Source organism: Lissotriton helveticus, chromosome 3_1 (genome assembly GCF_964261635.1).
Source record: "Lissotriton helveticus chromosome 3_1, aLisHel1.1, whole genome shotgun sequence".
Lineage (NCBI taxonomy): Eukaryota > Metazoa > Chordata > Amphibia > Caudata > Salamandridae > Lissotriton > Lissotriton helveticus.
The window spans coordinates 2,076,820,882-2,076,834,339 of record NC_136061.1 but is presented as its reverse complement, the minus strand read 5'-3'; the positions used below and the strand labels follow the sequence as shown (position 1 = coordinate 2,076,834,339).

The window sequence follows — 13,458 nt, the reverse complement described above, 5'->3', positions numbered from 1 at the left end:
GCGTTAATGCAGTTGTTTGCGATCTCAAAAAGCTGAAAATAACCAGGTTATGATCCGACGGCAAAACAAAGTAGCTCTTTTTTCTCAAAAAGATACAGTTGAGTGCCTCCCCCTGAATTCTTACTAGAGACATGTAGCTCTGAAGAGTAAGTGCTTAAGTCATGGACTTTGTATTTTTCACTAGCCTGCACATAAGAATCTTGCATACGAGTTGTCACGATTAATGCAAAATTAATTTTAGGTTCCTTCCTACTGCCCCTCCTCTCTCCACAAACACAAAAAGTGGGCGTGTCTCCGTTTGCACCAAATCTGAGTCTCTTTAAATGTGCATTATGTTTATTGTGCATAAAGGGAGCAATCAAAACACTGACTGCTAATGTCGTTTAGCAGGCCACGGTGAAGGTCACGCTCAAAATGTTTTAGATCTCCTCTCTCCCCTGCAAGGCAACTTTTAATGACATGATCTTTTCTACTGTTTAACAAAGCATTGTTCGTTGCCAACTCGTACCATGTCTGATTAACTGCTGAATTCCTGCATGTATCAGGACAAATAATGCGTTTTTGCACTGAGGGCCATGGGAGGTGGTAAGGAGACTGTGGGAACCAACTACTTCTGCGTCTATACTTAACCAAGAGTGGGATGGTGTATGACCAGACCACGTTTTTCGGCTATTGATTAACTGCTGTCGCCATTTTTGGGGTTCAACATTTGCACATAGTAATTTGAACATTTGAATTAGTGGATGGCTGTGGTATTAAATGGATGAATGAGTGTGTGGTGTAATGCACTCACTCATACATACATCAAATCAATCAATCCATTTACTTCTCTCATTCATCTATGTAGCCATCCACCCATGCACTCACTAGCCCTTTTATCCATTTGTACACTCCAATTATTAACTCATTCTTCTCTTCATCCACTTGCCCGTAAAGTCACAAAAACTCAACGACCCACAAAGAAGCTTTTTAAATACATATAGACATATAAATATATGCTGCTTTGTAAGTGCAAATTCAATAATTTAATTTCTAACGAGAACAAGGTCAGCAAATATTTCAATTTGTAAATGGACCATTCCCCATCCATGCCCCAACAAACAGTTACCAGTGATCTATATATATATAAAAACGAATGTATGCGGTAAAAAAGGAGCTGAGAGATAGGGAAGTTAAATACGCATGTTCTTCTCGGCAAAATTGAGAGTGGAATCGGATGGTAAATCATGGTTTTTTGACTCGCCGGATGCAGTATGGGACTGGATGGAGGGCTGGACTACAGTGGGGAGCCGGCGACGAATTCGCCCTGACAGATCTGGGATGAAGGACGATACCCGAATGGAGGCGACGGACACGGATGCTGCAATGGAGTCGAGCAGATTGGACGAGCAGGAATAATACAGCTCGATGTTTTGCTGTGGGACCTGCCACTGTACAAAGGCGTAAGTAGTGGTATTGTGGGGATGGTGGGCTTGTAACTTTACTGATTATCAGTAGCATGTGTTTTCTGATACGCTCTGGGTGTATGATGTGATTTATCTGTTGATTATAAGGATATGACATGCTATTGCCTAACCTTATATACTGCATTCCCGGCGGCTGTGGGTTTTTATTGAAAGTATGAGACATCCGTGGATGGGCGGGCCAGTTCCCTTAGCGTTTCTAGCATTTTTTGGGGGGGTGAGAGGCACTCTGCCATGTTTGGGTGTGGGTAGTTCTAAATCCACGGGCAGGGGAGCAGGGTGGAGTGTGGAGGGGGAGCTTAGGGGGGAGATAAGGGGTTTGAGGGGGGATTGTTGCGATTGTCCAACTATGGTTCACTGTGAAAGTTCTTTAGCTACTGATTTGAAGGATAGCTTTGGTAGTGAATGTAACGAGATATGCTGGTTTTTGTTTTTAGGCAGGGGAGCAGGGAGGGGGGTGGGGAGGAGTGAGGGGAGAGTTCTTAGGGGGTGGAGGGACGGAGATCTTGTTTGTTACGAAAATGTAAAGACCATGAAAATAGTGGCGAGGATATGGGAAGGGTTTTCGAGTTTTGTTCCAAGTTTAAGTTTTGGGCTGTATTTCACTGTTGTGATTGATGAGGTGCATACTGACGAGACTGGTTTACAACGCTGTTTTAATTCTGATGGAAGAAAGGGATACAATGTGCAACGCTGCAGATGTTAGCGTCCCCCTGTTGGCCCCGGTGTCTCCTATGACTTTCCTTACCTGGAATGTGTATGGGCTGGGGGATAAAATTAAACGAGGATTGGTGTTACAATATATACGCCGCTCGGCACCTGCCGTAGCACTGCTCCAAGAAACACATCTGGTGGGCCCGGCATGTAAAGCTATGGACTGTTGGGGCGACACAATGATGGTGCATTCAGAGTTCTCAATGGGCTCCAGGGGTGTTGGCATACTGGTTCGCAAACGATTGCCACTAATTGTCCAACGGGTCTGGAGGGACACGCAGGGGCAATTTGCTGCTATCTCATGTCAATGGGAGGGGAGGAGATTTAATATAGTGTCAGTATACATTCCACCAGCCCTTCATTCGGTGGCACATCCCGCCCTTAGAGCATTTTTATTGAACTTGCCAGAGGGGGAGCTCATTATAGGAGGCGACTTTAATGCGCTGGACCGTCATCCATGCAGGACGCTGGGGACGGGGAAGTCCCGGCTGACTGGATTCTTGGATGCACTTGGCCTTACGGACGGGTGGAGATACAAACATCCTGGTGACCATGGGTACACTTTCCACTCGGGAGTTCACAATAGCCTCTCCCGTATTGACTATTTTTCCTTTCCGCAGATAGCCTTCCTCATTTGACTGAGACAGAGATAAGACCACGGGGCATCTCCGATCACTCACCAGTCTCTATGACATATACCTCCCACGTCAAAGCTCGGAAACTAATTTTTCCAATCTTCCCCAGCTATTTACAGATCCCCAAAATTCGAAAGGAACTTATTGCAGTCACGAAGCACTACTTCCAAGAAAATGAAAACTCCGTACACTCACCGGGTATTCTGTGGGAAGCCTATAAGACCGTGCTGAGAGGGCATGCTATAGCCTTGATAACGGGTCACAGGCGGGCCGCGAGAAGTGACTTAGATGCGATTTAGGCCAAACTGGCCGTGCTACAATCGCGGCACGAAACTGACCCCACGGTAGAGATAGCACAGCAGCTGCGCCTCAAACAACGCAAGCTTACTGAACACCAATGGGAACAACTTAGACTGCTGCTCCACACACGCACCACACTATTTATGAAGTAGGGGATAAGGCAGGGAAACTTTTGGCATGGCTGTATCAGAAGGAGAGGGCCCAGAGGACGATAGCACAACTCCACACCCCGACGGGCAGAGTAGTCACCACCCCAGGGGACATTGTTGACACCTGAGCTGACTATTATGAACAAGTCTACACCTCAAATTCGCACTTCACGGCGGAAGAGGCACAAACCTACATTAGAGACATAAAAATGCCGTCCCTATCAGAGGACGAGGCCTTACTTTTAGAATCCGACTTTACGAAGGACGAAGTCATTGCAGCGGTTCAGTCCCTGCAATCAGGTAAGGCTATGGGACACAACGGGATCCCTATTGAATTATATAAGCGCGTATCTGAGCTAACAGTCCCACACCTCTTAGCGATGTTTTTAGATAGTCTGAGTAGGGGAGAACTGCCACAGGATCAACGAATAGCCACAATCGTTGCAATACCGAAACCTGACGAGTGTACGTCATATCGTCCGATTTCCTTACTCAACGCGGAAGCCAAGATTTTGGCTAAAATGATTGATAAACCGGCTAACTCCGCATTTTGAAAATTTAGTTCACCCAGATCAATCTGGATTCATGCCAAATAGAAACACTGCTCTTAATTTGCGACGGGTCCACGCGGTGATGGCGCAGATATCAAGTCTCCCAGAGCCTGCGGTTATTGTATCCCTGGATGCCCGAATGGCATTCGACATGGTTGAATGGCCTTATTTATTTGCGGTCCTCCGGCATCTTGGCGTTGGACCCAAATTTTGTGCATGGGTGCAATTGCTTTATACTAAACCGTTGGCACAGGTTGTGGCTAACGGTCATATTTCTAGAAACTTTCCGCTCGGTCGCGGCACACGTCAAGGGTGCCCTTTATCACCCTTGCTCTTTGCTTTGATTTTAGAGCCGCTGGCAGCATGGATCCGGTGGGACCCCATGATTAAGGGACTCAGCTGGACTGCGACATGGGAGGACCGTATATCACTATATGCGGATGATATCCTTTTATATTTGACCCTGCTCAGATGCTTGATCATAGTTCTCCTTAACATTTGTGAAATTTTTGGGCGGGTCTCGGGGTATACTATAAACTGGTCCAAGTCTGTTTTATTTGTCTTCAAGAGCCCCCCACCGAAACTCCCGGCAGATTGCCCGTTAATAATCACTGAAGAGCCCTTTAAATATTTGGGGATCTGGGTGACGCCTAATCAAGAGGCCTTTTTTCGCCGTAATTTGGAGCCCCCTCTTGAGCGTTTTTGTACTGATGTACAATACTGGCATACCTTGCCCTTGACCCTCCTGGGAAAAGCGGCTTTATATAAAATGAAGACATTGCCTCGGCTGCTTTATATCCTCGAGAATACCCCATTCTCTGTTTCTCCAAAATATTTCAGGTCAATAGACGCAATGGTCTCAGGTCTCCTCTGGGGAGACAAACCGGCACGCATCTCCCGACACAAATTTGTTAGGGGCTGGTATGACGGCGGAGTTGCTCTCCCTGATATCCAGCTATACTACTGGGCGGCTCAGTTGAAGATCATAAACCAATCGTTGCACGTGCCCCAGACTGAGCCAGCGTTTAAAGCAGATAGGTACGACCTAGGTAGCGGTAGAGTGTTAGCTGCACTCTATGATAAAAGAGGCGCCTCGGCATTGCTTGGCCCTACGGCCCACACAGTTAAACTATGGTATGAGGCCCAGGCCCGCCTTAAATGTAAAGATGTCCTTACGCAGATGACGCCACTTTGGTCGTTGCGCCAACTGGGCCGCTTGTGCAACAGTAAGGGCTTCCGGGCATGGGATCTGATCGGTATTTCCACGGTGGGAGACCTCTGGAAACGAGGTGCCATCTTAACATTTGAACAACTCATGGAACATGACCTGGCGCCCACAGAAAGGTTTAGATATCTGCAAATTCATCATGCCTTGGGATCACTTATCCAGCCTGGTGATGAGGTCCCTGACTCTACCCCATTAGAAGATAGGCTCCTCACAGAGCACATGCCCAAAAAGGCGACCTCATTCGTTTATCGTAAACTCATTAATAACCTACCGGACTCAACTTTGAAACTAAAGGACAACTGGACTAAGGAGGTGGGAGAGTTTGATGAGTTAGATTGGCAGACTGCACTTTCCTCCCCCCGGGAGGTTGCTATACCATCCAGACTTAGACTTGTACAATTAGAAATATTACACCGGGTATATTACACTAGGGTCACCCTGCACGCGATTGGGAGAGCCACACATGAATACTGTTTACGAGGGTGCGGAGAGGAAGGGACGTTCTTTCACACTATCTGGGACTGCCCTCCCATTGCCGACTACTGGGCTAAGGTTATGAGGACTATGTCACAGGTAGTTAAGGGCTCAATAGTTCCGGACCCATGGTGTTGCCTATTAAACATTTGGGAACCCAATGATCTCACTCACTCCACACAGGACTGGATGACGTTAGGCATAATGTATGCAAAAAGAAACATAGCTAGATTTTGGGGATCCCCAGAGGTACCGGCAGTCAAGGGTTGGTGCTCTGACCTTGACTTTGCAATGTTGGCTGAACGGACAGTGTATTTGAATCGAAAATGTCCACGGAAATGGGTTAGGCTTTGGGGTGCATGGAATGAATACAGAGGATATTTGTGTGACCCTCCGACGCTAGACAGTGAAAGTGACTCTGAGTAAGATGGAATGGGGGAGGGATTGCTGAGGGGTATGGGGTGCCATAAATGTACTGCTTCTTATCATGTGTTTTTGTATCTGGATCCTATATTTACCGCTCTCTATGTATGTACACTGAGTTTTTCTTTTCTTTTTTTGGTATGCCCTATGTTTGCTTTGAATAATAATGAAAAATTTAAAAAAAAAAAAAACGAATTTATGGCTGTCTGTCTGTTTGTCCTTTATGCGTTACTACACCATTCATCCGATCACCATGAAACTTTGGGAAGTTGTTGAGTACACTCCCGCGAAGGTTTCTGGCATATGCATTACTACACCATTCATTCGATCGGCATGAAGCTTTGGGAAGTTGTTGAGTACACTCCCGCAAAGGTTTCTGGCATAATAATTGTTTAAATATCGGCCCCCCAGGGCCCTAATAATCTTTTGAATACTGATGTACGCACCAGACAGGAAAAAAACAAATTGTGTATCCACAAGCACTCAAATAAATAAAAAGAATTAAAACACCATTCATCCGATTGCCATGAAACTTTGAGAAGTTGTTGAGTACACTCCCGCGAAGGTTTATGCCATAATTTTTTTTTAAATATAAGCCCCCAGGGCCCTCATAATCTTTCGAATACTGATGTATGCACAAGACGGAAACACAAAAAATCGTGTATCCACAAGCACTCGAATAAATAAATAGAATTAAAACACCATTCATCCGATCGCCAGGAAACTTTAGGAAGTTGTTGAGTACACTTCCGCGAAGGTTTCTGTCATAAATTTTTTTTTTAAATCTTTCGAATACTGATGTTCGCACCAGACGGAAAAACAAAAAATCGTGTATCCACAAGCACTTGAATAAATAAATAGAATTAAAATGACACTTTGAAATGTTTTCCATATTAAAATGAATAAGTTTCAATAAAAATGACACAATGTAAATTGAATGTTATCATGACGACTTTCCTTGAATTGCCTTTCTTCGGAGATCGCAGCAACGCGCGACGGGTAAGCTAGTTAAACATAAATTCAACTTGTATTTTGAGAAGAGTAGGTGTAAAAGGTACTGACCGAAACTTAATTCACTGTTTCATATCTGGGTGTTGGACAACAATGCCATGGATACCACATTTGCATGAACCTCTTCTGAATCAACAGTAGCAATTTCCCCTTTTCTGCATGATCACTCCAGATTTTGCTTGACCTGTTCTTTACTGGCTCCAAGGCTCTTTACACTGCACCACTGCTAAACCGTAGTAAAGTACATGTGCTTCCCCTTTGAAACGTGCTGCTCATTGGCACTGTCTATTTGGCCTACATTTGTGATATTTACCTTCTCTCTAAGGGCCAGATGTAGGTGGCCCAATACCGGTCTGTAACGGCCGAAATTACCGAATTTCAGCCGTTACCAACCGGCACTGGGCATTTGGGATGTAGGTGGCCTAAATTGCAAATTTCTTAAAATACCGAATTGGTAAATTACCGAATTTGCAATGTAGGGAGCACTCAAATGAGTGCTTTTGCCATTTTAGGATTCGTTATTTACCACCAACTATAAGTTGGTGGTAAATAAGGAATACCTTTGAAAATGCAAATCAGTGCATTTTCAACTGTTCCATGTGCACATCTGCACACAAGCACGATTCAGTGGTGCAAGAGGGTGTCAAAGTGACACCCTGGCACCCTTGAATGTGTCCCCCATTTTACTAGGGATAGGAATGGCAATTACCGAATCGGTAAATACCGAATCGTACCGATTTGGTAATTTTTACCGATTTTTTTTCTACATAGCATTTACCGATTCTAAAATACCGAATCGGTGAAATTCGGTATTTTAGAAACGGTAAATGTACTTTACCTATATCTGGCCCTAAATCTTTTGTAAATGGTGCCTTAAGTGCACCTATTACATGGACCGGTGAGATGCACGAACAATCCAAAAATCCAAGAGAAGCCATTGTCTAAGAATCCTTCCTTACAAGATGCCTTAGAAATTGCTAAATCTATTGACCATCTATTGAACATACAGCCCGGTGCAATAAAGAATTGAATTCTACTGTTGAAAACGTTTTGAAAAGATAGGAAAACAGGAGCTAGACGTATGCAAAATAAAAATGAATCTAACTGTAAGTCAAAGTTAATTCCAGAGATAAATAATCTAAAAAACGTAAGTTATGGTAGCAACAAATATCTTGCTTAGAGCACAAAGTGTGAAACTAAGGGGTTGTTTTGTATGAAATACAATAAAATAGGTGCTTTTTCACAAGTATGCAGAAATGAAGAGGCCAAATATGTCAATTCTTCAGATGGCGATCTCTTTAAGAAAATAAAGATAGCCTTCTAACTCGATTATACAGATACTAGCAATAAAACAAATTCCCCCATTGCAAAGTGTTTTTAGATGGTAATGCAGCATCTATGTATGCAGATTCATGATCTCCATTTATTTTACTTAACATATTGAATTTCAGAAAATGTATGGTCATGAAAAGAAAGCTACAAGCACCTACCATTTCTCCTAGTGGCTAGAATAGAGACCCTATCCCATTAAAAGGTGTTGAGAGGGCATGTATTACTTTTAAAGATCGCTCAACCTTTAGTAAAGTATACTTGGTGTCAAGAGGGTCGAATTTGTTAGGGTGACAACATCAAAAGGAATTAGGCATTATTTACCCTGTACCCCAATAACAAAGAACAAGTCCATTTAATTGAAATACCTTTAAGTGGCAAAATTACTTGTGAGGGGGTTTCCAGGGTTACTTTTAGATAAAGTGGGTAATTACAAACAAAAAATCAAAGTAAAACAAGGTGCAAAATCTGATGTACACAAACCAAGTCCTATCATGTATCGCATGAGGAAACCCTTAGAAGAAGAGTTGAACAAACTAACAGAACTGGGTGTAATCCAACCCACTGAAAGTTTAGAATGGCTAGCACCAGAAGGTGTAGCCACCATGGCCAATGGTAAGGGATGACCTTTCGCTTTAAATACAGACCATAAACCTCTTATATTCACATTCACTACTTAAGGAGCACCACTCCATACACCTCAGATTACAAATGGGCCTTAGGTTTGGTAGGCTTCTATTTCAAAATAGAATATGTGCCCAGAAATTCTTACTTCTGTTTTCCTTTCCAGATCAACATTGGAAAATACTGAATTTGATAAAAACCCTAGATTGTCCTGTTCTGGTAATCAACACACCTGCAATTTCGAAAATGAGTGGTAAATAAGGCATGGGAAAATATTCTGTCCTAAAACCTATAAAGAAATGCGTTAGAAAAGGTTGGCCAAAATACAGTGAATTAGAGGAAGTTCTAAGGGACTTCTGGGAAGTTAGACATGAACTCAATATATATGAAGAAATTATTCTTCTAAATGAAGATTTTAGATGTAAAATAGCCGATTTGCTCATGAGGGCTATTTTAGCAGAGATTATAGCTATACCTACTGATTCCCTAGGATGGATGCTTATATTGAACAGAAGGTAAGAGTGCTATAGCTGTTCAATTTGTGATAGGAATACAATTATTCAGAAACACCTTGATCTCCTATATCCTTCTGAAGAAACTTCAATCGTGCAAAAGATCTCATATGTGAAGTTAAAATTGATAATATATCTTTCAACATGACGGCAGACTCTGGTGCACCTGTAACCATTATCTCTGATGTGCTTTTCAACACTCATTGGTCTTCTTCTCCTGTTCATGCACATCCACAAGACATCATCCCAAAAGCTTATGGTGGCAAAGATATAGACATGTTGAGTTATTTTGTAAGTTATGTTTCATGTTTAGGGAAATGTATTAATGCCAAGGTTTACGTGGCCATCAAAGGAAAGAGCATCATTGGTTGGCAGGATCTCGCAAAAATGGGACTCAAGCTTGTCCCTGGTTCAGATTGTCTTGTCCAAATCAATGATGTCTCTAATTCCTTAGTGTCTGAAAATGTAGATTCAACTGGTCAACAACATCACTTCAGAATTCCCGGAGGTTTTTAATGATTTAGTAAGTAAAATCAAGAATTATGAACATTTTATCAAGCTCAAGCCATGACTATGCATTCAATCTTGTAAAAAAAAGTTATAACTGAAGCACCTGCATTTTCCTCTTTTACTCCTGGTTTAAAATGTTCAATTTCAGTTGATGCCAGTCAACATGGTTTAGGTACGGTTCTTTGTCAGTGGATTGGTGCCATAGAACATAATGTACAGGAATTTATATAGCGCAAATCACCAAGCGGTTTCTAAGCGCTTGCTTAGGGAACCCGTCCTGGTATTCCCCTGTGAGATAACCCCGGCAGGGTATCCGCAAGGTGAAAGCCAGGCATCCCGCCACGAGGGGCCGTTGCGGAGATTAAGCAAGCTATTGCCCAGAGTCGCAGAGTGTGAGCTCGTGAATCGAGTATGCACCGGAGCGAGAATTGTCGAGTCCATGGACATTTTAGGACTCAAGACCCCGCCGAGCCGGGAATTGAACCCTGGTCCCAGGCTGACCTCTGCTTCCAGGTCTGCCTCCTCTAACCAGTGAGCCACACTTCTCCATTGGTTTTGCCTCTAGATCCCTCAATAGTGCTGAGACAAATAACAGCACTATTGAAAGGGAAGCCCTTGCCTGCTCTTGGGCAGTTGAAAAGTTAAGACTTTTATCTGGGTTTCTCGTTTTATACTCCTAAGTGCCCACAAACCCCTATTACATTTACTTAACGGCAACGGCACTGGCAAAGCGTCAGCAAGACTTTTTCGAATACTTTCAAGACTAAATGAATACAATTTCACCATACAACATATTTCTGGAGGACATAATTTAAGGGCAGATTGTCTTTCTAGATTACCTTTAAAAGTTAATTCATCTGATCCAAAATTTGATGACAGAGTGTGTTGTTGCCTCTATTGAGGACCTATTTCTATCTCCCTTCACACTTTCACAATCAGACTGGGTCAAAGCTTATTCTGATGACTCCACTCTCAAGCATTAAAACTAAAGGAGCACTTTTGGTGGCCAGCTTCGGATAGAGATGGCACACAACTACCCTTACACAGTGTTCCATTACTCGAAGAAGCCTGGTCTAAACTTGCCGTTGATTTTGCCGGCCCTTTCGATCTATTACCACATAACAAACACTACATCATTGCCCTCACTGATTATCACTCCAAGTGGGTAGATTTTGATTTTTGTGAAACTCCCAACTCGCTTTCAGTCATTAACTTTCTAAGCAGAGTTTTTCTATCTGAGGGGTCACCCAAAGATATTGTCACTGACAATGCTTCACATTTTTGTTCCTCCTTGATGCAAGATTTTTTGAAGGCACATGACATTAACACCATGCGCGCTGCGGGTTTTTCCGCTGTGCGCTGACTTTTTTAAAAACCCGCGGTTCATGACGAGCTCAGCTCGTCATGAGCGTACGAGAGGCGTACCTCATGACGAGCTGAGCTCGTCATGAGCGTCAAAGGGGTTAACATTCTCAGGGTTGCACTTTACTCTCCCTCTTTAAATGGTCTCATTGAAAGGATGAACAGATTTATCAAAGAGGGCATACAGTCTGCCATTTCATGCAAGTCAGATGTTGAGTCTTTCCTTAGAAAGAAAATATGGTCCTTTCTAGTCACTCCACATTCCACTACTGGCATATCACCCTTCAGACTACTTAAGAAAAGCAATCCCAACGGGAACATTTGTCCCTCATGTATCAAAAGTCTTGTTAAAAATAATAATTCATGTTTAGCCTGTTATGACAAACTAGTCATTAAAACAAATGTTCTTACACAACAGAAACTACAGCAAAAACATTGTGATTCTTGCTTCACTCCTGTTTTACACACCTTTGAGATTGGGGATTGGGTTATGATCAAGAATCCAAATAGAGTCAAGTAGGTTGATTCCAAATGTTCTTAACCCACTCAAATTTTAAAGACTTCCAAAGAATCTCTCTTCTTGGATAAAAAGGGATGGTGGAAAACGAGAGCTTTAGTGAAACTTTCTCCTGAGCAAGCCAACAGAATTCTCTTGTCTAAACATTCCCTTGACAACCTCTCATGCTCACATTTTCTTCTGGGATCACCCTCTGACAACCCCTCTCATTGCACCCAACCTGTTTTCACTCCTCAAACACCCTCTGACAACTCCTCTCATTGTACACAACTTGTTTCCATTCCTCAAACCATTCCAATTTCTCCAACACCCTCAGTTTCGGGTTTAAGTAGAAATTCTTGGAATTGTTCTTTTCCTGCAAAATGTAAGTATTTGTCTTAACCTTTCTTTTATTTTCCACAGATTACTCTTCTTTTGTAAAAAAGGAAGATGATGTAACGAGCTGTTTTTGTTTTAATGTTTTACAAAGTGTTATTCTTCTTTTGTGTTCATTGCTCTTATGCTTTGTGTCAGTATTCCACCGCGTGCGCACCTTCAGGAATGTTTACCTTCAAAGGAGCATCGCTCATGATCTCTGTTCTTTCTAGAAACTCCAACTGCTGAATCTGGTATTCAGCAGTTGCTGGACTTCTATCAGGACAGCTGTGCTCCCGTGTAATGCTGTTTGATTCTGAAGAATAAACCTTCTTGTTTAAATGCCTTTACCGCTTCATCTACTTCTTCAAGTCTTCACGTAAAATTATTTACTTTACAGGGCGGGTGCCTCCCCCAGTTCTTACATGCCTTTTCGGGGTCACAATCTTTCCCAAGCCCCTGCTCTCTGGGCCAACGAGGGGGCGGCAAATGCAGGGACCACCCCTGGGCAGTCTAAGGGCTAGCTACGCCACTGTGATACTTTGTCCATGGTTCTGCAAAGAGTTCAGATGCAGTGGTCAGAAGAGGTGTAAAATCATGTAGGGTGTGAGGGGTTTTTGCAAATTAGCAGGAGCGATTTCACTTTAAGAGAATGGTGTTGGGGTAATATGTCCACGCAGAAAGCTGAAGAAGAGTGGGGTATTGGTGTTGCCTCCTGTGTGGGGGATTCCAGTGAGGGTTCAGAGTGTATTACAAACAGTACAGATCATGTATGTCACTGTGTAACCAGCGGGGGGAAAAACAAACTCTGGTTGGCTCAATGTGAAAACTTGCCACCTATCTTTTAAAAGGCGTGATCGAAAATACTGAGAACAGCAGGAAAGGAGCTCAAGATCCATGCTGACTGACGCGGAAAAAGGAACAGCCTTTGCAGGCACTGGTGGTGCCAATATTTGACTCCTAGAGCGAAGTAGTGATGGAGGCCGATGCCTCCACCTACTGGCTCACGGGAAGTATTGCATTTGTTCCTGGATCCTGGGGAGACTCCGGTGCGGAATCCGAGGTCGAAGTAGCCATCGGGCACTTCCGTCACTGTGACGAGGATGTCATCCACCAGCAGGAAAATTCTTGACACGAACGACTCTATTTCTATATATTCTTTTTGCAAGGTGCTTCAGAGATAATGCAAGCAAAGGAAATCAAACATCCCTGCTGGCCACTCGCGCAAGGTGGACACCCTTCGCTGTCAAGTTACCCGGGGCTCTAAAAATTGGCCTAAACTGTCGGGTTTACAAAGAAAAG

General features: G+C 43.2%; 1 protein-coding gene across 6 annotated transcripts in view; it reads right to left on the bottom strand.

Moving 5' to 3' along the window:
- POLG (DNA polymerase gamma, catalytic subunit) overlaps nt 1-13,458 on the bottom strand; it is a 575,771-nt gene that overhangs the window by 445,987 nt on the left and 116,326 nt on the right. The gene's annotated exons all lie outside the window — the stretch shown is intronic.